The 22498-nt window shown below is 42.0% G+C and overlaps 1 protein-coding gene across 3 annotated transcripts in view; it reads left to right on the top strand.

The window, feature by feature from the left end:
- Stet (stem cell tumor) overlaps nucleotides 1-22498 on the top strand; it is a 330475-nt gene that overhangs the window by 259050 nt on the left and 48927 nt on the right. The gene's annotated exons all lie outside the window — the stretch shown is intronic.

Below are 22498 nucleotides of genomic sequence, written 5' to 3'. Positions count from 1 at the left end.
GCCATGTTTAACGTGGTGTGTTACTTATTTTCTCGACGACGTGCCGCACGAGCCGCTTAATTTGTCAAAATGTGTTGGTCTCTCGTTTCGGAGGTTTTTTTTTTTTTTTATGTTTTTTGTTTCAAAGAACACGTGCCAAGAATGAATGAAATAGGGAACGAAGGAGATCTCCTTGAAAAGAAGTTAAGAAAGATGAAATGGCGCAAAAAAGATATATTGTAGGGAGGGAAAAAAAAAACTGTCTGCGTGATATCGATCATATGAATGTTTTAGAACGTGTTAACCACTACTCTATATATACTTTTTACTTTACATGTTAGATGAATGTAATGCTGCATGTGTATAAGTTAAAAGAAACGGTAAAGCGAATAAGGAAATTTACTTTATTCCAATTTTGTTCATTTGCAAGACGATCGCAGACCATTTTATGTATATATAAAATATTTTTATATATTGTATGTCAGTAAAAATATTAAACGCCGTACATTATTTACTGCAACACTTAATATTTCGTAACATTATTGCGCGCTTTATACTTTAGTATTAATTCAATGAGATTAAATTCGCGTTCGAAAACCAAAGTATACACATTAAGCGAGATTAAAATGCGATTTTAATCTCTGTTAATATTTATTATAAATCCAGGGGCTTTTATTTTAATTTTTTTCTTTTTTTTTTTTCTATCGATTGACGAAAGACTTTTAAAACAAACATAATGCCTTGAATTAATTAAATTAAAGCATCAATACGTTCGATATCAGCAGGTTATCTCGTCGAAGTGCAGGATCTTATCTATTTTTTTAATTACGTTTGTTATTCTCTGTCATGCGAGGCGAAACACTTTGTACGCTTGCACGAACGAAGGCAGCAGCCGCCGCGTCGCGCGAGGTCGTGTGTCGCGTGCGTCGTCTAGACACGAGACACGGAAATCGTTGTCGCGACGGCCGAGGGGAGAATAGCACGAATTCACCCTCGGCCATATGGTGTTTCCCAATGTTGTGGAAAACCGGGCAGGCGCGCGGGCACGTGGCGATTTCGAAAAAAAATTCACCGTGCTTTTCCCCCCTCGATCGTAGAGAAGGAAACCTCGGCATGTTCTCCACTCTTTTTCCACCGCTAGCACGTTGCCTTCCTCCCCGTCTTCCTCCTCCTTTTTTTTTTTTCGTAGCCATCCGGCGTCTAATTCGGAGCATAAACTCGGCACGCGTGACCAAAAATCGTGGAGGGGAAAAACCGCGTTAAGATTTACGACGATTCCGGGCAGTCTCCTCGGTTTCCCTCACGCGGGGATTCCACGTCGCTACCTATTTTCCGCCGTGTTACGCGGAATCTCTCTCTATGCTTCCCCGATTTAGAGGCACTTCTTCTGAAGCCCGGCGTAACGCGGCACGAATACTCACGTACATATTTTCCTGGGTAGACACCCGCGGTGTTTTTACTCTGATTAATAACGCGAACAAAGCTATACACATATTTACACAAGTAGGTATATGCAAAGTATGCATAAAAAAATTAATATATATATTTTTTTTTTTTTTTTTTTTTTTTATTGATTTAGCTAATATTTTATGTTACATAAACTCGTAATATTACATTTTATTCTCGGCGTATATACATATATTCCCTGAGGTTTGCTCAAAGCCTCTCGAATAACATAGTTTCGGGATATTATTTTTCGGGAAAACAAAACCGTAGACCCGAAGTTACTTCGCTCGAACATCGGAAGCGGAGAAAGATTGCGAAAGTTCAAAATTTGTTTCTTTGCGCGGCACGCGAAGATACGTTTCAAAATGTAGAATTCTTGCGTAACTCGCGCCCTTACTCATCGGAAGTGGCTCGTGTTAAGGTCCCGGCGTCGCAACGGTACGCTAGCGTGCCTCGTCAGTGTATTTTTTCTTCATTTGTCATCGCTGCCGCTTACGGGACCCGGGTACTTCCCTTTCGCGTCCGACAAATTCATGAGCGAGCGTTACGATTTATAATGTCGCGCACGTGCGAGATTATGTATGTGACAGCTGCTTTAATAATATAGTGTCATTAATACTTTAATGCTAATAGATCGCGAGAGATTGCCGTCTGTCATATGCAGATGGTGCACGCAAGCGTGCATTTCCATTTGTTAATATTCCTAAATACCACATAAACGTTACGTGTTCAGAACATTATGTTATTCTCCGTGATGGCTCTCCGGTGTCAAGCCCCGGATTTTACTTCAATCTAGATACAAATTAATAGAGACGCGTGGGATATTTAATTAGTACATTAATTCACGTTCGAAACAACAATTACCCTTCTTTTTTTTTTTTCTATTATTATCGAAAATTCCGTATAATTTGTAATTAATACTAAATCATTACGTCACGCGGTCGTCGAATTTCGGGACATTCTCGCGCTGCGCTTGGCAGAAAAGTTTTCCTAATTTTAAAGACAACTCTCGGAAGCGTTTAATAGACGGCGGAAGGAATGCGCCATTGCGAATGCAATATTCTTGAAGTATTAATTAACGCGCTAGGCAATTATCGCACGGCTCGGACATAATTCTTGGTCAAAGTTTTGATGGAATACGTGCGACGACACGAACGGCGGGCCAGGCAGCTGGCGCGATGGCGGCGGCGACGCCGGGCACTCCGGCCGCTTTTCCGCATTTTCCGCGGTGAGATTTAGCTTTGATATATTACTCGCGTGGCCATTTGTCGAGTGGCCGCGGCGAGAACGAGGCGGGAATAAATATAAATCTGATCTCGCGTTTAGATTGTACCGCCGCCGCCACCCTCTCGGGCGAAACGTGGCGGAACGTCGCGATAAAAAAGAAAAACGCAGGCATCCGGCTGACTTTTTTTTTTCACACACACACGCACACACACACCTTTCTCTCTCTCTCTCTTACTCTTTCTTTCTCTCTCTTTCTCTTCGTCTCGCTCGCTCGCTCGCTCGTTCGTTCTTTTTTTATTTTTCTCGTTTGTTCCGACGACGTTTTCGGAACAGCTCGCGCTTAATTGGGGAGGAGAGAATGACGACCTCGCCGAGAACGTTACCGCAGCAAGGACTTTTCGGAAGGTCCTGCGGGGACGTACCGCTCTTTAATTAGGAGAAGTAGATTATCGGCGGTCCAGTAAAAGGCGAGCGTAAAAATAAAAATGGATAAGAGTCGCGGCAAAACTAGGCTGACTGAAAAGCGTGACCCCACGAATTTTTTGAGCTCGGTTCTTTTTTCTCGCACTTATTCTTTCCCTCCTGTCCGTGAGAGTGATGCGAATGAAAGGAAAATTGCGGCCTAACGCTTGGAAAAATGATATCAACTGCTCGGTGAATTTCGCCATTAGGTATTAAAGAAAACACGCGTGTACTTAAAACAGACATATTTGCAACTTCGAGAATATAAGAAAAAAAAAAAAGATACTCAATCTTATTGATTAAAAAATACATTCCATGGTTTTTCCGCGTGATTTATTATCAGATAATAATAAAGATTAAACCCGAGAGATCAGAAACATTATATTAAACTTTCAATTTCTTTATACCGAAAATGTATTTTATATTCTATTGGGAACAATGTATTGGCCCGTTTGATGAATATTGAGCGCGCTTTGGTTTTGCCAGACCGTTGTAGGATCAAAGAAACCGTCGCAGAGATTCCTCGAGGATGGTCGTTAATTCCTAAAGAATGCCCGCTTTCAAAGGGAAATAGCAAAACCCACGAGGTATAGAGAAAAGTAAGAAGGTACGGAAAGATAGGAAAACCTTTCGCGGAAAATTTCTCGGTATGCCCCTTTAATTGGGGGCGGGAGCGAAGGCGCCTGGTTAGAAGTTCGCAAGGGTAAGAAAGATGGATAACTTGCGGCGAACAGTGCTTTGCAAACGTTCGTGAAATGAGAAAAACAAGATCGCGCGGAAAACAAAAGGAGAAGTAAAGGGAAAGAGGGGGGAGGGGGGAAGAAGCGAGGGGGCAAACCGACAACGTGGCTCAATGTCGGTCGACTATCCGATGGATAGAATAGATAGAGCGGATCCCGCGGGTGAAACTTAGAAAAAGAACCACGCCGAAAGAAGGAGCGGGACGAAAGAAAGGAAAAGAGTGGAAAGCAGCGAAAGTTTCCGCGTGAAAACTCTGTAGTTTAATTCTCTCTTTTTTTTCCGTTCTCTCTTTTTTTTTTTTTTTTTTTTTATTATTAAAGTAACTCGCCGTCTATCGAGAGACGAGACGGGCGCGAAACAACTCCGAGAGTGTCAATCGTCCCGAAATCTCCGATCGATCTGAAAATTACTTCGATCCGCGAATAAGGCGCGTTCCTGACTTGACTTAATTTTCTCGAGGAATTAAAACGACATAGCGCTTTTTACGGTTTTCCGCCGTTCCTTGCGATTCCATTTCGAACCCTCCGCTTTCTTTTGAGCAATTGGAAACGCCTCTCTGTACGGAATCAACGAACTTCGTCACGTAATGCGCTAACGCAACTACGACGGAATGGACAGGCGCAATCACGGCACCGGAGATTTCGAGTCGGATGATAGCGTTACAGTGTGGATGACATTCGATTGTAGACGACTCTTCTCGACGCGCGGCTGCTTTTGACGGAATATCGACGTCGATCAGATTTTTCTCGGTGAATTATCATTACGCGATGTCGAAACCTTGCGATAGCTGTGATATGCGGTAAAAGTTCGACAGAATATCTTTACATCAACGTTTAATTCACGCACAATTTCTATAAAGAAAAAGAGACGAAGCTCGTGGTCTCTTTTTTTTCTTCTTTTTTTTTTAATTAATTTTTAAAATATTTCGTTTATTTTCGTGTAGATTTAACTTCGCTTATTAATAACTCGACTATTATGCACGGTCGATTTCACGACATAATAACTCTCCTTTCCGCGCCGCGGTTGATTCGTTCCTCTTTTCCTTTCTGGCTTGTCGGCGCCTGACAAAAGTGCTGGCGTGTTCTTGCGGGTCAGATTTTATATCCGTGAATCGTCACGATGCCGATATCCACGAGATGAACGGAAGGGCGGATGAGGGATAAGGTCGGTAATAAAAGGAGACGAGCGGTAACTGCGCGCGGTGGATGCCACCTGAATTATGCAAAATCAACGAGTCAGACCCGTGTCAGCGGAACGAATATTCGGAACTGCGACGTTTCAACTTCTCGTTGAATCGAAAGGATCCGTACGCGTGTCCGCGTCTTTTTGAGCTGGCCATGAAATCCGATCATGACGTTGTAATAGCTGGCAATTATGACTTAATTATTTTACGTCGCGAAGTAACACATATAGTATAATTCAATTAGCTTATACGTTACTTAATATTAATAATTAATTATATTAAGGCACAGTAATTATTATTAATATCATTAGTTTAATTTTATTTATGGGTTATATGTCAATTAGTGTTCGAAAATTGCGTAATAAATTTTTGTCTTAAAAAAAAAAAAAAGAAATTGGCAAAAGCGACTATTTAAAAATAGATGAAATTATTTGGCTGCTTCTAAAAGTCGGCCCGCGTATTAAACTCGCATAAAACTTGTCGCGGATCCTCGAGGCGCGATTTCGTAATTCGCACGAAACTGAAACCCCTGGTTATTAAGATTGCACCATAATACGACCTCCGTCCTTTTTCTCTTTAAGTATTATAAATAGCACTTCCTCCGCGATCTCTCGCGCGACGAATATTTTACTTAACTGCGAGAGAGATTTCGCTCCAAAAATAAGGGCAAAAGAAAAAATTGCAACGTATTTGTAATCTTTAGAAACAACATCTCCGTGTTAATTAAAAAAATTTTATAATTACGTAAATAACTGTCGTCACTTTTACGTTCATATTTTTTTTCGTACGGAATCTTACTTTGCGTTTACATTATAGTTATAGAAATGTAGCCTAATGCAAAAAAAAAAAAACGTTGCAGCGTACATTGATTAACTCCTTAACGCATAGCAAAAAAAACATTTTCTTTTCTTTTTTTTTTATTACACGGAGATTATATTTTCTAGGGATTTTTTTTCCCAAGTTTATCTTTCGCGTTCGCATTGCGATCTTGCGTCATTCCCCGAAAGAAAACGAGTTGAGAAAGAAATGCGCAAGAATAAGCGCATAAAGAATGAGGCATGAGCTTAGCAAAGCATACTGCGTTCTCGTTACGCGTGACAGATGTGTTCTTGAGGACCGTTGAAATCGCATAAATGGAATCCTATTTTCTGCGCATATCTCTCGAACCGAGAAACGAGTCTTATCTCCAAATGTTATTTCCGTATATTACAAAGGGAAATTCGATGTTGTTAGCACAAAGCTGAATCTCAAGTATCAGACCGGCTCTCACATTTCTGTTTGAGTTTCGCGGTTTGTTGATTGAATAAAAAAAATCGCCTTTTGCATATAAAATTGATATTACAGTGGAAATCTCTATTTTTTTCCTTTTTTTTTTGAAAAAAGTAAATATATTTCTTTTGTCGCGAATAGATTTCGATTCAATTTTATGAGGAAAGATATTATTCATAATTTTCTCACGATGAATACGGATTCTTAGGTAGTATTTATTTTATTTTGCACAATTTTACTCGGCATTTAGTGACAGTTATGTTTGATAAAAAATCTATCTAAATAACACGTTAGAAGTAATGCATTTTAATTTTTAATTTTGTATTTTCGTCGTGCTATTTTATTGGCTCAAAGAAGCGTTAAACAGATTTAATAACGCGATTTAATAACTCTACGAGATAATTCGTTTGTATAGGAGAATTAACGTTCTGGTGAACCTAATCTCTCTGAAGTTCATCAGTATTCACGATAATTGCAGTATTTATTCCCTGCATGGATAATAACAAGCGCGTCATTATCCTCCAATTCGATTTTCCTGTTCTTCTTTATCGCTTTCTGTGAAAACAAATGTTTCGAAATAACTATCAGTCGCGATGCGTTGCTTTTTTTTTTTTTTTTTTTTTTTCTTTTCGTTTTCGCTAGCCGTATTCTTTTTCCCATCCTTCTCATCACATTCTTTCTTTCCTTCTTTCTCGTCGCCACCCTTCCGTAACTAAGAGGTCTCGCTTGGACTTGCCGTTTTAAACTCGGGTAAAAGCCCGGAGGACCGAGCGTGAGTGGGTACCTATCTCCCGCGGGATGCGATTTCGTAAATTCAAGTAAAACTAAGATCCGTGTAAACCTAATCTTCTTAAACGAAGTCCAAATCGTAAAGTCCCGAGCACCCGGCCGCCGCCGGCTGCGTCGCTGCCACGTCCCGGAATAAAAAGCACGGGCGGGAGCGGGGTAGATAGAACGAGGTGAGGGGTGGACTCGGCTGTACTTCGGAGGGGGGGGGGCGAGGGTGAGTACTAAAACGCGATTATATCGCGGCGTGTCGGTACCGTTTGGGCTTAAGGACAAGAGAGGAACGCGAGAGGAATGAGAGCCTCGTTCGCGAAGTGCGCGGCACCGGCGAGGACGACAATAATTTCGTATTAAAACGGTTCTTGCGGATTACACGTTTCCCGCCTCCGACGTTTCCCGTCCGTCCGTTCCCTCCCGTTCCCCCTCCCCCCTTTTTTGCCCACGTCATTTGCAGATAATGCGGATACGATCTCCCGGTTTTTCCGCCGCCGCTTTCTTTCCCTCTTCGTTCTCTCCGCGTTGTTTTCTCTCTCCCCCTGGTCTGCCGTCTCTCTTTTCGGCGAAAACGGAAGAGGTGCTTTCCACCGAAGAAAAGAGACACTTCATCTCTTTTCTCTAATACCTTTCACCTCCTAACGGTTATTCTCATTCTCGTTATTTTACTTGAGCCGCTCGCGTAGAGAGAGAGAGAGAGACTTCTGTTTCTCATTGCTTTTTACTTTACATCCGCGAGAAGGGCAGCCAGAAGAAAATAGAAACGCTTAAGCGATTTTATATTATAACGATATTTTTTCGTCGTATTCATACAAAACCGCCGCGAAGGGGTGTATGTGCCGCGATATATTCCGCGAATTTATTCCGCGCTCCACGCGGGACGAGACAAACGCGATCTTTTTTTTTTCTCTCTTTTTTTTTTTCCTCCGACGATCTAGAAACAACTGACGTTTTGTCGGATTTCGGGCACGCACCCCGAAAGAAAATCCGACTTTTCTCCGCTCGTTGAAATTTTCGAGCTGCTTCTCTTTGGTTTCTCGGTGAACACGAGCAAAAGTTACGTCGCGTTGCATAACACGTTCCCATTTTACATTAAAAGAGTTGTGGGCTGCCGCGAAAATACAATCCCCTCTTCCTCCCCCGTTTTTGTGCTCTTTTGCAATCTTTCTTTTTTTCTCTCTCTTTCTTTCTGTGCTTCTTGCGGATGATACAAATACAATCCACTTGCGCGCAGCACGCTGCTTTTCCACTGTCTCGCGATGTGTGTCGCTGTCTTTCTTTTGCTTTACGACAGACTTTCAGCCGGAAACTTTTTCTTTTGCGGTTTTCCTTTTTCTCTTCGCCCTCCCCCCCCTCCCTTTCCCGCCTTTTTACTCCTCTCCCTCCTGTGTTCTTCGATGTGCGGCACGTCGCGTCTCATTATTCTTATTTTGCGCTTCTACCTCGTTTCCCGCGGAACTTTTCGCGCGGAGTTAGTATAGATATGAGTTTCCGCTCTTATCTCGTTCTATATGTATATGCGCACAGCGGTGCAAACAGCTGGAAACGAGAAGACCAAAGGAGAAATGGTAACTACGTTGCGAGAATGTTAAAAGCCTCTATCGCGAGATTGCGGCGAGATTATCGCTTGATCGCGCGGATATTGCCAATCCCGCGTTCATAGGAAGTTAATTTTATTTGCGCTCTCCGTCTCTCTCTTTGCACCGCTATTTCGGCTATCTTCTAAATGAATACCTAATATTAATTAATTTTGATTGTATTCTATTAATTTAATTACGGCCGTTATTACTCATAGTAAAAACATGGCCATTGGCCCGACTGGAATTTATGTTATTGGGTGAACGATTAATTCCCCTTGTTTAATTATTATAAAGTGATATGCATATGATGCAACGCGATTACGTTACAAATGAATTATCAATTACACAAGCGCGGGGGCTGTGCGATATATGAAAGCAACAACAGAGACTTCGCTTCTTTTTACACGTATTTTATATTTGCGTTTGTAACGGAAATAATACTCTCATTTACCGTTCAGCAATCAGAAAAATTAATTGTCGCCCGGTACGCGTGTGTTATCAGTAGATTAACCGTTTCTTTAAAACGTACTAGGTATCAGATAATTATTCCTGATTAATAACGAGTTAGAAAAGCTAGATAGCTAAACGTTTTTCGCAGCGTATTAGTCTACTGTTGCGTGATGTTACGCGTCGCTCAACTGTCGAATTCGCCGGACCCACGGACCGTCGCGGTAGTATGAGTACGTGTGTGTGTTTACATCGGCCGGCACCTTACGCTCGAAACTCGCGAAGGCGGAGGACGCGCGGGTGGCGGACGGCAAGAACCGGTTCGCCCGGCGATTTCGGCAGTCGAGCGAGCGTTGCGTAAGGTCAGACCAAAACAGTAAACAAGTACGCGGCAAAAAACATTTAGATCTCTATTTAGATACGTGGTCCGCGCTGGACAGTGAATTGACGATCGATACTAGACAGATTTTATTTCTTTTATTTTTTTTTTTTTTTTAATGACGACTACTTTTTTTTAAAACAACGAGAAACGCGTTTTCTTCCGCGAGCGGCTTCATTCGACAATTTCCCGAACTCGCACATATTAGACTCGCTAATGCTATTGACACGTTGGGAAAAAAAAGAGAAAATAAAAAGAAAAAAAAGGAGATACAGCCTCCCTTTTACTCGCCGCGTTTTTAGATAATGCAAGAACGATTCTCGTTCGCTCCTTTGGATCCTCTCTGCCTTCGTTCTTTTTTTTTTTTTTCCCCTTCACACCGGTATCTTTCTCCTCCGTACCTACCCTTCAACCTAGCAACCCCCTTTACGAGGGACTTCTTTGCCGAGATAGCGTGGACCTTTCCTCCCGCGGTTCCTTTATTCCTTTGATAGTCGCCTCCTATCGATGGTCTTATTTCTCTCGCTATCATTCCCTTGGACTTCTCTCCGTTTTCTCCCCTCGTTCTCTTCCCTTCATCTTCGTAAGTATTAATACGGATTTCTCCTGTGCTCTCCTTATCTCGCGAGTTCCACCCTTTTCCGTGCCGTGTCCCATAACTCTTTACCGTTTCCCTAACATCATCTTTTATGCAATAAACTCTTTTAACCCGTTTGCAATCATTCTTAATAGAAACTTTTTTTTTTACGCGATACGTTGTAACTAAATATTGATTTAATTCCTCTCTGAAAAAAGAGAGAATATAAATTATTAATGCGCTTTCGATAATTGTAAAACCTTGTGACGCAAGATGAGAAATTAAATATCTTTTCTTACGCATTTTACGTTTGCGTTAATTTGAATTTGCAACGTCGAGTATCATTAGTTATCAAGTTCCGGATTACGCGCAAACACTAATCTTCTTAAAGGGAACAACAGCCGCGAGCTACTATCGCGGTTCCTCTTCTTTTTATTCTTCCTCCCCTTTTTTTCCTCGGTAATTACAGGAGTTTGCCCCCGCGCTTTTCTACTCGTTACTTTATCCTCTTGTAAAACACCGCCGCGAAATAAACAGCTCGCTTTCCGTTCGGCGTCGCCGTCGTTCCGGAAGTTAAAACCGAGCTGGCCGGCACCGCCGAGTTTCCGTCGTAAATACGCCCCAAAGCTCGACCAAAATTTAGGACGCGGCTGAGCGCAAAGGAAATTTAAGGTGATCTTTCCTCGGACGGACCCCTCTCGCGCAGTGTGTTTCGCGAGAATTCGATTTCGTAAAAGCAATTATTCAAGAAAGACGGAATAAATTCATCTGTTTAGCTCTTACACGTTACCATTAATTCCTCCGCTCCTTTTCTCTCCGTGTAATACTTAAAATTAATTCTAAATAGCGCAACGTTAAATTTAATAACGTCCTTTTTATTTTTTATTTTTATTACCTTTTTAACGTTTGACGTTACACAATTTTTTATGACCTTTGCCCGCTTCTTTTTCTCAATCTTTTCTTTTTTTTTTTTTTTCTTTTCTTTTGTGTCCATTCTTCGCCATTCTCTCTCTCTCTCTCTCTCGCGTTCTCAGGAGGTACTTTGAGGTACCACCAGAAAACGAATGCCGCTCCCGGCGTGATCTTTCTCTCGGTGTGCACCTCGGCTAATTCCAGCCTCCAACTTACGAATCGTACATCCGATTGCCCGCCTTTTTCCACGCGGCTCCCATTGGTATCAAGATCCCGATATCCGAACCATTCTGATGTAGACCTCGGGGTCTCCTTTTACCGTCCCTCTACGGAGGACGCGGGTCAAATAGACGACCTCTCGTAGCCGTAGGATTAGAGGGCTCTTTTTTTATGTCTCCGCCCGACGTTTTTATTTCTCGCATCGGGGAGCAAGTCGAAGGTAGGAATAGAACGCCGGGAATGAGAGGAAAAAAAAAAAAAAAGAGAAAGAACGGCTTGGCTCCTTTAATGATGTAGATGTGCGCGTGTTTAAAGTTTAGCACAGTTAGCGAACAATAAGCGCAGCGAATTAGACGCAATGATGTGAGTATTGTTTTCGACAATGGTACAGAAACTCGAATAGGCTCCGTAGAAAACGCATTTACGTCTGCAATTCTGCTGCCTCGAAGTTTTCACTGAGAAGCGCAAACATTCCATAACTTTTTTAACGAACGCCTGAAATGGCAAAAATGTTACTGGGCCCTTGATGCATTTATCAACGGTAATATTTATTTATCGTAGAGCTTTCATAGACTTAATTAGACGGTATTTCGAAAAAGTACTCCGCGATTTCGTTTGACGAATTGATAACTTAAAGAGAATATTGAATTAATAAAATTTTTTTAATGCATATCAAGTTTCGCTTTATTAATATTTACTTTACATATATATATATTTTTTTTTACCGTTTTCCAAATCGTTATTTTATCATTAAAGTTTCTTCTACCGTTTGCGTAAGATAGTAATAACGAAAATATTATCTTGAAAATTTATCTGAAATATTCCTCGTAATCTTTTATCGGCGCGAGTTTTACGCATTTGCAATTCGCGGCATCGGGATAATTCTCGCGATCGTTCCTCTCCTCCTTTCGAATGCCTTTAATATGACACGTTTATATATAACACAAGACGAGATAAGGTCTCGGGGATATTTTCTTGAGCCGTAATGCACAGTACTCACGACGAAAAATCATTTTTCCGCGGGAACTGCCGCGGTTATCGTTGAGAATAGCGGCGGCGCGCGGTCGAAGCACGCTCGAGCGAATGTGAATGAGAGAAGGAGAAAGAGAAAGAGAAATTTTCTTTCGACTGAGTGGTCACGATTAAACGCCGCCATTACATACAGAGGCAGCGAAAAAGAATCGGCGGGAGTAACGTCGAGATTGCGAATTGACATGCGAAACTTTGCTTCGCGTCGAAGCGCCCCGGCATAATGTTCGACGATCGTTGCGGCGCGATATGTTCCAGAGAAATGTTTTTCGGGTAAATACACCGTGGAATTAAGTACGCAAATAAAATATAAAAATAGCGTTCGCCGTTGGAACTCGCTCGGTTATCGAAATCGATTTTGGCTCGGTGGAAGATCTGCTCTAGATAAACAGATGTTTCGAGATTCGTGATACACGTTGCCTTCGTACGAATGCGACATATTTCGAGAGCGCGACGTATTTATCAAGCGGTCATTCGCAAGTATTCCAAAATCACCCGCGTGTATATGCAGCTTCTCTTCGTATAACTATGCACGAAGCTTCTTAGCGCCGGCGACAGCCGCGCGGCATTCATTTTTCACGCGCTGCAAGTCATCATCGCGAAATTTTCCGCCACCGTGTCTCGCGATCTCTCCGCGCGCGGTATGAAAAGAGGACGCGCGCGATAATGGAAAAGTACACCGCGGGGACTCGGCCGTTACGCCGTCAGTCGGGCTGTAAAGAGGAGGGAAAAATCCCTACAACCTCGACGCGCGCGCGGGCTCGTTTACAGACGCGACATTTCGCCGTGTCGTCGTATCAGGAAAGAAGGTCGCGTCGCACCCTTTCGCGAATCGCGTCGGAACAAATAATCCTGCCCCGATGCACGTCATTCCACCTTCCTAGCGTTGCAACCCGCCACCCTTTCTTTTATGACTTCGACGCTCTATCGAGCCTTGGCTCGTCTTTCGATGGGGAGCGAAAGCTGCGCGCCGCGTGTTAGGGACGGTTTTTCGCCGGTTATCACCGCCGCCATCTCCCTTTTACAGACGTACGTAATCTTCGGCGCGTATTTCCGACGCCGGCAGACGTTATTCCTTACCCTCGCCGACTTCAATAGCGTTTAATCCGACGCGACAAATTTATTCTTAGCGCTCGGCTTGATAATACCGCGTGTGCATTCGCGTTTCACCGCGGCTGCTTATTTTTCACCCGATATTTTTCACGTAATTTTAACTGCTGTATTATTCGCATTAATCGGTACATTTTATTTTGCATTTTCCTCCTCTGGATATTTTTCGGCGCGATCGGATATTTTTAGCATGTAAAACGGTATACTACAAATACAATTTTATTCAATGATAGAATATTTTGAATGCATCTAATTCTCTGTGATCCGACATAGCAAATCAAGCGCTTTGCTCTTTAAACATGAATTTTCCATTACTGTTCCTTGCTAAAACGGTATTTATTTTTGAATATCACCTGCGATGACACGTCATTCGCATTTCTCTCAGTTTATTAAGCGGTGATTTTAGTTAAATTTGATTTGTAACGATGAACTTTAAAAATTCAATAATTTTAGTTAGTATAAAATATCGTTAGTCGTATCTTTATGCATTTATAAAGTATTAATTTCCAATTTGAATAAATTTTATTTCATTGTATATATCACATTTAATAGGAATTAAGAAAAATTTTTAACACAATTCGTATTATCGCTATATTAACGAGATATATTTGTTTGAGCATAATAAATACATATTTTATTTGCGTTCGCATGGAGACAATATAATATTCCGTAAAATGTTTCAAAATCAGTAGGATATATTTTATAAATAAATTTTATAAATATATTTTTAAAATATATTTTTTTTATTATATTTTTTAAATAACATTTGCGGCCGCAATTGATAACTTCGCAACATCCTTTACCGTCTCTATCATCCAGCGTGACTTTTAATTGAATGCGTTGAACGTCAGGTCGTGCATTACCTTTGTTTTATTCCATCGGCGGGGCAGAAAGTAGAGAACAAAATCCGACCTCGTCGTTTCAGCCGCGGTCTTGTGTTTTCCGCCGTACGTAATTTTTAACGGTGGCGGACTTTCCGATCTCAATTTCATTTTTTTTTATTCGCACACGTCAGAGAGCTTTTGTTAACCGTAACATACATTTTTTTTTTTTCGTATTATTCCCGTCGAGAGCGCGATTTCTTTCCGTTTGGCACGTGTACGCGTGACGCGCACCGATTCTGAGAGAGATATTCCGTCAAGTAGGTGAACCACCGCAAGACGAATGAAATAATAACGACTTATTCGCGCTTTTTCTTCAAGACTTTTTTTTTTTTTTTACGCGAGTTGGGGAAGAGAGGGCTTTTTCACGGCTTTGACGGCGCGTTCTTTCCTCGGAGACGAGACGAGGCCGCGACACGTAGCTTTTTTTATCTGGCGAAATCCTAACGCAATGCACGGTTTCTCTATCATCTTCTTTCAAGTTCTTACCCTTCTCATCCCGTTGAGATGTATACGAACGCCGGCTTAAATCCTCCGGGTTTACCGTCATCTTTTCCTATCTTCCCACCGCGCGATGCAACTACTCCGCTATCCCCCCAGCTTTCACCGCTGTGAATTGGTGCTCCTCCTATCTTTATCACACTACGCGAGTTTATCGTTGCCTCCTCGAAGGGAAATTCCCATTGAACGACTAGAAAATGACCGCGATAAAACCTATACGCGACGCTACGTCCATTGGTAAAAGAGAAAGTTTCGAAAGTATAGAATTTACATCGCATTTCATCGACATATTTTTTTTCCTTCGAAGTATTCTTTACAAACTTTTTTTTTTCTTTTTTTTTTGTGTATTCTGTACGCAAGAGGACGAGAAAAAAATTCAAGTGATTATTTTCTTTGAGGAGAAGGGAATGAAATTTAGAATTAAAATTTAGATTTTTTTTTTTTCTATAGTTTTTTATAGAAATATGTAATAATCCTCGGTATTAAAAGAATTTATTATCTCTTTTCTGACTAAAATAGATAGAAATTTTTTTTTTTTAATTATCTCTTGCTGCTCCGTTTCTCTTTTACTTTTTTTTTCTCTTTTTTTGGAGAACTAAAAAATTTAATAAAATTGCCTAGTTTGGTTTATTACATTTACACGTTATGTATCTTTTTTTCCTCGGCGTACGCTCTTTCCCAATTTTTAGAGAGATTACCGTAAGACAATATTAATGCCCTCCTCTTTTTCTTTCTCTTGTTTTTACCTGTCTGACCTCTCTTCCTTCCCTCCTATTTCTCATTTCTTTTTCACGTTCAGTCAAGTTAATAAATGCAGATTTTGAACTCAAACTCCGTGTTTTTTTCCTCAAGCTTTTCCCTTTGTTTATTTTAGCTACCCTTCTCGCTTCCGGCCTCTGCACTTTCCCTCCTTCGTTCTTCTGTTTATGCAAACGACGGGGCTTTGCGGTCTCCCATCATCGCGTCTCCCTTGAACTTCCCACTTCTGGGCGTACGTAAACATTTGCGAAAATATTGTCATGATAATGGGCGAATCGTAAATCATATTGAACATCTTTCCCTGATTTTTCTCTTTAATAATTTGTTTGGCAAATGGAGTTAATTGCCATCTCCGCGGAATAAAGCGCGAACAGTAACGGTTGCCCTGAACTAGACCTCTAATAGCGGAAGGAAAATAAATCTCTTTACCTTTCTTCTCGCACGAAACAAGTTAGCGGTTACGTCCGTGGATACGCCCGCGAGTAGTTCGTATTGGTTGAAAATTAGCGTCGCCGGCGATGTAATCCATTAACGCTATTGTCGATCGGGGCGCGAATTATCAAATTACATCGCATTCGGCGCAATAACGTTTATTATTCTCCGCAGATGCACACGCGTCCTGCGCGCCATTGTGGCGTAATGCGTAATGCCCAGCCCGTCGCACGCGAATCAGATCGAAATCATCATCGGCCGCGCCGATTAAACGATCGCTTTGTTGCGCCGTTATATATGCATTAATAATAATAGCCCGCCGCCGGAACTCGTGTCGGTGCACGGCGGATCCCATATTGCTCGCTTCGATATATAATATCGCCCCCTCGGCCCATTGTGTTCTCGCGAGTGTTCGGCGAAGTGAATATCGATAACGCATGATGGAGGGTATCGCGATAACTTTTTCCCACGCCGTTTATTCAGTATAATTTTAAACAGTAATTTGTAGCCGCCGTGCACATGTATTCAGAGAAATATAATATGCTGCAAGCAGTTTTACGATGATAATAATGTTAAACATCCGGGCCGCGCGCACCAAATGGAAATAACGGAATAAAAGGTATCAAATGATATTATTCTATTTCGAAAAAAAAAAAAGAAAATTTTTTTAAATTAGTGCACTTTTATATGAATGAAATATAAGTCATTTCTTTTTTTTTTTTTTTCTCTCTCGTCGCACAAATCATTTATTAGGAAATTTTGTCGAGGATTAATTTGTAAATTACATGTGACGTGTTTCGATTAAAATTAAATCTTTTGGAAAGTGGAAGGAAAATTAAGGTTCGTTGTTTCGCGTTTGGATAAATTTTCGACGCAAATTATTTATATCGGATCCTTTAATTTTCCATGTTATCAAACTCTTCAATTTTCATGATTGTCATCGTCAAACAGTCTATTAATTAATCGGAAAAAAAAAAAAATAAGATAGCTGTATATTTCAACCAATTCGGTGCGCACGCGGTGCGATAATTGTCGGACAATTAATTCGAAACGGTGTCGATAAATTCAGATTTTAATGACAAACGCGCGAGAGATGATCTATTTTCGTTCGCGATAATGGCAGAAGATAATGCGCCCTGGTCCCGTATTGTTAGCGAACAAAATTAAGCTTCGCCACACCTACGGTGCTTTCCGTTGTTAATTCGACGAAGATGCGTCAAAAGCGGCGCAACGTGCCGCGGGGCAGAATGCAAAAGGGATCGAGGGATTGGCGGGACAAGGGGGGGTGGGAACCTCAGGTGCATCGTACGTCGTCCGGTCGAACATCTAAATGGCTTTTCCTCCTCGTCCCAAAATCACACAAGAGAATCATGGCGCCCTCGGCGCTCGCGTGTAAAAGCCACCGTAGTTTGAAACGCGGGCGAATTTCGGGCAAGAGAGCAGTCAAGGCTAGCGCGGGGGCGAAAAGGGGGAGAGGGGGGTGGTCGGGACAACGTCGGTGACGCACGGCGACGTAGCATCGTAAAATTAGCATGGACCAACGCCGTCGGGGCTTTCCCTACGAAATTTAAAGTTTTGGCTGTGTCCGCCCTAGCTGGCCGCCGGTGATATCCGAGGCGAGTCTTCCTACCGCAGCTGCGGAAGAGCATGCATGTGCACGAGGCCATATATTTGCGGCGAGAGTAAAGGAGAGAGAGAAAAAGAGTGCCGGCGTACAGAGCAGTTTTTTGCGCGATACTTCAGAGCGCGGTAAGATTTTTGTAAATTTTATTGCGCTGTCATAGCTCGTAGCGTTCGAAGCCCCCCCCTTTTCCCTCCCCCGAGGCGACTTTGCGTTACTTGGCGCGCTAGTTTACATACGATAATATAAACGGGAGAGGATATTGGTGCTTAAAAGTAGGCGAAAGCATCGCGTGAGTTTTATAGAAGGAAATCGAATGCTATGTCGGGTGATATTCCAATGATTCGATATCCGTGTTATTGCGCCGCGGTCGCGCAGAATTTATTGAAGATTTCACGTTCGTATATGAACACTTGGATGTACACTTATAATTGATATGTACTGTATCACATACCGTCCGATTAAACAAATGTATCGGTGCCACGGGTATCTCCGATGTTGAATATTCGCGTGATAAATGGATATCGATCCAAATATTCGTGACTGATTATTAGAGAGGTGTAATTTAGTCGACTGATGACTAGTAATTTAGTCGATGACAAAAGATTAATTGCAAATGGCCTTTACCGAAGCGATTCCTGTGAGTGCTTTTGCGCCTTTAACCACCGACAAACTAAAACTCGCCTTCTTTCCGGTGAATAAAACTTGCAAAGCGATGCGATTGTTAAAGACTAACAGATAATTCTCTTCATGATCTGTTTAATTAATTTTTTTTTTTTTTTTTTAATTAACGTTTTTCTAAATATTTCTTACATTTTTTTTTTAGACTATTAAGTATATTTTATTTTTATTAAAGCAAATTAACATATTAAGCGGAATATAAAGTTCCTTTTTTCGTCGGAAGATTCAACAATTCTTTGTAATTCGCACACTCGCTCCGCAGTACAATGTTTACGGTGGTTATATATAAGTTCAAACGTAAAGTAACCGAATAAAATTTTTCGAGAAATATGCAAGCACAACTCGCCTGCCGCACGGCAGGGTATCCTGCGCTCGCATGTGCACGCATCCGTAATACAATGCGATAATATACACACGTGCGTCGACGTGCATTTGTAAATGCGCACGTGTGTGTTGCAAACGCAAAGGCCCCCGTATACGCGCAGATTGCACTAACACGCGTAACGCGCTCTCGTACACATGGGAATCGGTATGCGCGGACCCGGACGTGTGCGTAACGTATTATACGCACGGTGATTCATGGAATTCACGCGTCGGCTCGCGAATCTATTTGTAATGCGGCTGAAGTAAGGGCCCAAGATCATTTTTGTCTCTAAATGTCATTTGATAATACGTACGTGGAATTTATTAATTAGAAATTAAGGAATTTCGACGAAGTCAGGGCGCATGTATCGCGAATGCAAACGGATAATAGACTTTATTCGCCGGTCAAAGATAATCTATTCAGCAAGGAGCTTAATGCCGGGAAATTAGGTAACAACATTCAGGTAATTCATGAGCGGCAGCAAGTACGCGGCTTTTTGGACACCGCGTATACACGCTTATGTGTGCATACCGTGATAAAGACACACGTGCAGAGATACAGCCGCTTATGTGTTGATACGCTCTTGGCTATGTTGACCCGGGGTGGCGAAGGGCGGACAGGGGGAGGGGGGGTGGGAAGGTGGATTGAAGCGGGACGGTGAGCGGCAGGCGAATGGCGCGAGAGCGAGGTGGAGGATCGAGGGTAGATGGAACTAACGCTCAACCCGGGTACCATATAAACTTGGCCGCATACAAATTTGCACGGGATCGCGTTAAACCGTTGCAAGCTGCAGGACGTGGGCGATACAAGAGGGTGGGGTATAGCATCAAGGAAAGGGGGAGGAAAGGAAACGAGCAGTGGAGGAAGAGCCGGTGAGCCACTCTTCCCTCACCCCTAGGCCGTCTACTATCTTCTCGGCTACGTGACGGAGTTTTGCGGTCGCCTGCGAACTACCACGCGAGGGGGAGGGGGAGGAAGGGCTCCGACGCATAGATCGGCGGTCGAGAAATCATGAAATCGAGAAATCGTTTCGTGCGTCTGGCTCGCGACCCGGCCGGGAGCGGAGAAAGGGCGGGGAACGGAAATTTAATTAATGGCACGGGAATAGTTCCTTGCGTTCGCGCCGGTAAGGGTAGTCGAGGATAGGTAAGGGCTTATGCCGGTCCCGTTTGCTACAAGGAGGATGGATTTCCGGTAGATTCACAAGGGGATCCGTGCACGAGCGTCAGAATATGGCGAATTATGCGCGATTCAATTACGCAGTTGATGGCTAGCTGTAGTTAATTTGCAAATGATAGCGGGATAATGATTTCGCCCTTTTAATAATTTGCTTAACAAGCAGACCGAGGATAATTTGATTAGTCGCCGCGACGTGTATTATATTATTAATGAAAAAGTCAAGGAAGCGGTGACGCGTATATAAAATTGGAGAGATAATAATATCGACTGTTCATTATTAACCGAGTCTTAAATTCGACGCTTATAAGGTAATGTAATAATTTCGTATATAACGAATTGAAATAAGAGCCCCGTGAATATGATATTAACTTTCATCGTACATTAGCGAAATGCGTGATCTGCAATTGTATTGAAATCGGAGTCCGACGTTTGAAATTAAAAATAATAGTGCGCTTATGCGATATAGATATGTTTAATATATTCCAAGTATTAAACAAGGACACGCGAAATAATTATAAATTAGAAGGCAGATGAAAATAACGTCGACTGTGCGCCTGGTAATGAATTCCGTTATCTGCCGTACTGAAACTCATTTGAACGGCCGTGCTTCCCTGATTATTGCGCCGACTTCTACTAGTACCGCCTTATAAATGAACACCCAGAGTTCACCGTACACAATGAATACCAGAGTTCGCGTTGCATACATTAAATCGGAATACCATATAAAAACGGTATTTTCAATACCGCTTAAGGGGATCGCGCGACAATCCACCGTAATTTTTTTCCCCGCTTTAATTAACTTAGCTTTTATTATCGTGGTTTCGTTGAATATGTATAATTTATCGTACCGAAATTTTACTTACAATCGCCGAGACGAATAATTTTTACGCCAATACAATTTTTTTTTCTCTTTCCCTCCCTCCTTTTTTTTCTCTCGGAGAAAATTTAGTTGAAATTAAATTAAAGATAATCGACTGAAATGAAATTAATCAGGGCAGAAAATTGATCGCGAGAGTGATACTAACATAATGTAGCACTGCTCGCGGCTATTTGATACAATCGGATCATTGGAGATCGCATCAAATGTACAATCTGTATCTCGAGGTTGTTACGGTCCGACCGTTGTCGATACCAACTACTGCGAGCGCTACTCCGCGCGAGCACGTCCATGCGTTGATACTGACTACTGAGCTGCGCGCAGCGGCACAGCTGATCGCTAGTAGTATACCGACTACTGATCAGCCGGTTCCAAGCAGCGCGGTCCGATCACCGCGATCGCAAAGTTCCGCCAATAAATATCGGTTTTTAGTTAGCATAATTTTTTTATACTGCCGCGAGAAAATTTAGAAAATCAGTTTTCGATAGGAAATATTTTGGATAAAGCCGAAATATGCAGTAATAATTAAAATAATCGATAAATTAATAAAACGTACAAATGTGAAACTTGATATAAAAAAAAAGAAGCGCGCTATCGTTGAACGTAATTTTTTTTTTTAACGCTAATGTAATTCTTATACAATCACGTGCGTTTCTTGTCACGACGCAGTTTTTGAAGCGCGATATTTATTTTATTTTATTTGACCAAGTAACTTTTGAATTTTTCTTATCTCGGTAAAGTATTTTACTCTTTTTTTTTTTTACATTTATAATATCGTCGTCTGAGGTACTGATTGATTTCGTTCGCATTTATTAATTTATTTTTGTCATTGCCATTCCCGTCTGATTTTTATAAAGAGTTTGCATAATCACATTCAGTGAATTTTAGCTGCAAAACGGATTTGCCTATCGTTCGTTTCAGCTTTTCATTACGCGTTTATTGAAAAATAAAATAAACGCGTAACTCCGTAACACAATGAAATTGCATAGGGGTGGGCATTATTGATTTCCACTAGGTTAATTGAAAAATTCAGTAATAGATTTTCGAATATTACTTGATTGTAATGAAACATATTGCTGGACGCGCGCGTGGTGGTGGTTCCCGGACAATAAATTCCCCACTTTTAATTTCAAAAATAATTCGAGTCACATTAACCGATGAACCCATTTAGGACACTATTTCTCCCTCCGATAACTGTTGCGTTATCTCTTCAACTCTTAAGCCTCTCGAATGATACGCCGAATAATAATAATGTCGCGCGAATTGGCCTCTTTAACGTTCGTCGTTGTCGTTAAAATACAATGCAGCGTACGAAAGGGACTTTCGAGCGTTCCGCTCGGCGAGAGCGCTTCGGCCGGGCAACGTAAAGATACAAACGCGACCCTATCGATTTTCGATAAACAACCGTATGCCGGAATCGTAATTCTACGCGAGGACGACCCGACAAAAATTACTGCACGGAGGGACGATAATCAATCCACGACGGCCGGGGGGGAGAAAAAGACGTTAATAGCACACGCGAGTATACGACGTATATCCGTCGGACGGCCTCTGACGGGGATATATCATGCGTAATATCTTTTATAACCGCAGGCCAAAAAGCCGCAGTTACAGTAAATTGTCGTACTTGGGGAAGTATTTTAGGAGCGTGGCGGTCGCGCCCGTTGGGCGGCGCTGAAAGGAAGGGTACGAGAGGTAAAGTAGAAGCTCGAGCGAGGTGGTTTTCCGACAATTTCAGACGGGGCGAACGTTCCCTGCAATGTAAATCCCGCGAACGGCTGTATGCACGATCAACGAGAGTTGAAATCGGATTTCCTTAACGGATCGAATTGTTTCGAAAAATCTATTAAATTGATCTACACG

This window comes from Cardiocondyla obscurior, linkage group LG21 (assembly GCF_019399895.1).
Source record: "Cardiocondyla obscurior isolate alpha-2009 linkage group LG21, Cobs3.1, whole genome shotgun sequence".
Taxonomy (NCBI): Eukaryota; Metazoa; Arthropoda; class Insecta; order Hymenoptera; family Formicidae; genus Cardiocondyla; species Cardiocondyla obscurior.
This window is presented reverse-complemented; position numbering and strand designations above follow the sequence as displayed.